Source organism: Salvelinus sp. IW2-2015, unplaced genomic scaffold, assembly GCF_002910315.2.
Source record: "Salvelinus sp. IW2-2015 unplaced genomic scaffold, ASM291031v2 Un_scaffold9844, whole genome shotgun sequence".
In the NCBI taxonomy this organism is placed as follows: Eukaryota; Metazoa; Chordata; class Actinopteri; order Salmoniformes; family Salmonidae; genus Salvelinus; species Salvelinus sp. IW2-2015.
Genome location: NW_019951102.1, coordinates 2,411 through 6,461, shown reverse-complemented (window position 1 = coordinate 6,461; position 4,051 = coordinate 2,411). Strand labels below are relative to the sequence as shown.

At 44.6% G+C, this 4,051-nt stretch overlaps 1 long non-coding RNA gene across 1 annotated transcript; it reads left to right on the top strand.

Moving 5' to 3' along the window:
• The first annotated feature begins 239 nt into the window (after positions 1-239).
• LOC112079841 (uncharacterized) lies at positions 240-2,181 on the top strand. Its single transcript, XR_002896073.2, has 3 exons — positions 240-314; positions 551-651; positions 2,095-2,181. It is a non-coding gene; the product is annotated as an uncharacterized lncRNA (long non-coding RNA).
• The last annotated feature ends 1,870 nt before the right edge of the window (positions 2,182-4,051 follow it).

Here is a 4,051-nt window from a genome sequence, read left to right as displayed (position 1 = left end):
GTACATGAGTACAGAAGGCAATAAAACCCTTACATTATGATTAAGATTATCAGCATTGATTAATTTGTATTTTTTTTTTCAGATGGTGAAATTATAGATATCGGTTTAGGTCAAAAGATGCACCTGATGTGCAAAGGACAAGACAGCCAGTTGGTAAGTCTGCTAGCTTGCCAGAAATGTCAACACAACTGTCATTTCCTCTCAGATGTAAGCCCTAACTACTCTGTTTCCTTGTAGTCATACTGGATGCTCCCACTGGTATGTCCTCTGACATCTGGTTCCATGTAAAAGAGAACGTTGCACTGCTAACCAAGGTAAGGAGAAATACAGTACATCGTTTCAGGCAACTCTGTTAATGATTCAAAGTTCTAGAAGGGTTTTATTTTTGTGGGACAAACAAATTGATGACTACATTCCCTGACCAGAAGACGATTGTGTATAACATGGTTGCAAATCTTGTCCTGGTTCCAATGTTTTTGTGACAACTGCTGATGTGAAAAAGGCTTAAAAATACATTTGATTGATTGATGATCCTATTTTCCCACCACAGGTGTGCACTTATGACAGAGTGGGACTGGGGTTCAGCAAAAGAGTCCTGCAGAATGAAAGTACAGGGACGGAGAAAGTCTGGGGGATGTCAACCACTGGACAGTAAGAATCTTGTTTTTCTCTATCCTGTCATTTTAAAGTTTTACCTCTAACTGCTTGCCCAGAATACCAAAATGAGCAGTTATAGGCTACTCTGTCGTGCAAATTTGCATCCTTTCCATCTTGTTTTTCATGCATTGTTATGTAAAGTGTTATCTAATAGACCTCCCAGTGGCGCAGCGGTCTAAGGCAGTGTTAGCGGCGTCACTACAGATCCGGGTTCGATACCGGGCTGTGTCGCAGCCGACCGCAACCAGGAGATCCATAAGGCGGCGCACAATTGGCCTAGCGTCGTCCGGGTTAGGGAGGGTTCGGCCGGCCGGGAAGTCCTTGTCCCGTCGCGCTGTAGCGACTCCTGTGGTGGGCCGGGTGCATGCACTCTGACACGGTCGCCAGGTGTACTGTGTTTCCTCCGACACATTGGTGTGGCTGGCTACCGGGTTATGCGAGCAGTATGTCAAGAAGCAGTGTGGCCTGACGGGTCGTGTTTCGGAGGACGCATGTCTCTCGACCTTCGCCTCTCCCGAGTCCGTACGGGAGTTTGCAGCGATGGGACAAGATCACTCCAATTGGATATCACGAAATTGGGGAGAAAAGGGGGTAAAAAGTACCCAAAAAATAGTGTACCTAATAGTCTACTACTACAGTCAAGGTAATAGGTGTTTGATGCAAGTTATTCTAAAGCCTGATTCTCAACAAGCACACACACCATTCCCTATCAGATTTACTATTCCCTCTTGGCTAAGCGCCATGTGTGCCACCTCATGGATTGTCCAGTCAGAGACATCGGGGTCCATTGCCCTACAATCTCCCTGCCATGGCCTGCCCTGTCCTTGACTCTCCCCTAATCTCTCTGGCTGACAAAGTAACGTGTTGTTAAGCATTAAATCTGTCTGAGTGATGGGTGGATGTCGTCGTGGTTGTATGTGGACGGTCAGGTCAGCATTTCTCTGTTACCTTGGGATCTGGCACAGGCTAACAGCAGAGCAGGCTGTCTTCTTCTGATACAAGCAATCAATTACCCAGAATTCAATAAGCTGGCAAGCTGAGGGTTTGATGACTGTATTCTCCCTGCTGCTGCAGTGAAACCTCTTCATCCTAGCCTCTTCTCTCCAATGTTGATTTATTAGTGTAAGAGACCCAACACAACAGATGGCTGTCTGTGGGGAGCTGCATTTCACTTGATGACGATGCTCCCTCTTTTTCTTTGGATGATTTTCTGTTGTATCTGTCCTGCTTTACAAGGCAAAGGTGGGGACTTCAGGGGCTTCTTCCACTAGGCTACTTTACATTGGCTGATTTCAAGGGTTTCAATGGCAGTGTTTCTGTTGTTATGGTGTAGCTGCCGACTTAGGGTTTGATGTGTTTTACTGTAAAAGCCCTTTGTGACAGCTGTGGTTGTAAAGACATACATTGATGAATTGATTGATGTCTTTCCTCCTACAGAATGGTGGACGACCTCCACCGCCTCATCAGGTTAGCTGGTTTAGCCACGCCTTTCATCCTGGTGGGTCTGAACTGGGGCACGCTCAACGCCAGTTCTACAGCCATATCCATGACGCGTGAGTCTCCCTGCCCACCTAGCAACGGAATCTCAATGGAAAATATAGGCTAACTCGTTTCTTTTGGCCAAACTTGCCACAAGTCAAAATATATTGAGATCACTTAGTGATAGGTTCACTACAAAAGTTGGTTGATATGTTCATATCTCCAAAGTGGTTGTGTAGATTCAGCTTATGCCTCTATCCCAAATGAAGGGAAAGATTTGTACAGTTTTTGACAAACTTTGGGCATTCTCACTTTCTCATCTCTGTTTGAGTTCCATCCTCTTCCCTCTCACATTATGACTACAGTAACTCCAGTACTTCAAAAGTATTATCACAATCTGTAGCTAGACTCAGCACTGCATCAAAACCAGGGAGGGACATCATACATTCTCTACCCTCACTCCCCACATCCCCCCAACCCCCATTTCTGAGAAACCTAGTGATTAACACGAGCAGGGAGGGTCAGCCTCCGGCCGAGGTGAGAGATTTTGCGTTTCATCAGCCGTGATGTGCGTCAGTTAAGAGAGTAAATTAAGTGAATGTGAGAGGATGACACCCGCAGAATAAAATATATTCCCCCTGGATGTGGTGATGGGGTGTGGGTCCATCTGTCTGCCAGTGGGCCTGGATCAATCAGACGGACAGACAGACAACCGGGGCAGAGAAATCCTTCTCACACTCATTACGGACAGGACAGGAGAGGGAAGGGTATAGGGACAACGGAACGGACCGGGAGCCCACTTCATCACTGTTTCGTTCTCTTTTTTGTTTCTGTGTCCTCTCTTTTTCCCACTGTGTCATCTCTCGCTCCTCTTTCTCCCCCCCCCCCTCTTCCGTCCTCAGGCAGGTGTCAGACCTTGTCCTTATTGATCCCATTCCAGAGGAATCTTTGAGGTGGACCAGTGGCAGAAGTACTGGTAAGTCACCTCGAGGAGGAGGAACGGAGGAGAGGGAGGGAAGGGAGGGAGAAAGGAGGAGCAGAGCGAGTGGTACTACTGTGTTACTCAAGCCCTTGACTCCATCCATATTTTCTGTATGGATAGTGGATAGGATCCACTGTAGTTGATTATCTCTGTTGGACAGAAGCAGCATTAACATGATTAATGAGGCCAAGGAACTCATTAGTAGATCACACTCTCTTTCACCAGGAAGAATGAGAGCGGAGAATTAGGGTGGGGGAGAGATGACACACATTTTAATAATAAGTCTCTTTTTTCCCTATTGCATGATTCATGTCAAGCTGTGGATAATGGACATATAACCTATCTCATATTCATTGTTCATAAATTACATATAGGATATTATGATAATCAGGCAGGACATTAGTGAAACTGTCAGTTATTCTAGTCATCAGTAAATAGCAGTGATTTACATAACAATATGGAATATGCTGTAAAACAATATGGTAATATGCTGTAAAACAATACAGGTAAACACATGAAAATATGTAAGCTGCAAATTGTGTTTGACCTACCATTTCAATATTGCTTTTCTTTGTATCAATTGGAGGGGAATGCTTCACGCTCCCCAAGCGTAACATCTTTGAACAACAACATTGTGTTCAAAGTAATTATTCATGAAACAACACTTTCCATATGCTTTGCAAAAAAACTAAAACATTTGTTATGTGAAATTCTTGTAACTTTTCCAAAAAGTCTAAGTTTCCATAAATTGCGCTTGGAAGATTCCTGGAATAAGCATGAATATGCAGGAAATCTGAGGATCCTCCAAACGGTGGATTTCTGGAAAACCTGTGAATTTTAGGAAAGTTCCGGGATTTTCAACCCTAGTTTTGTCTCTGTTATTTCCCTCCACCAGCATCCCATTTGTCTGTGGGGTTATATAACATTTCATTT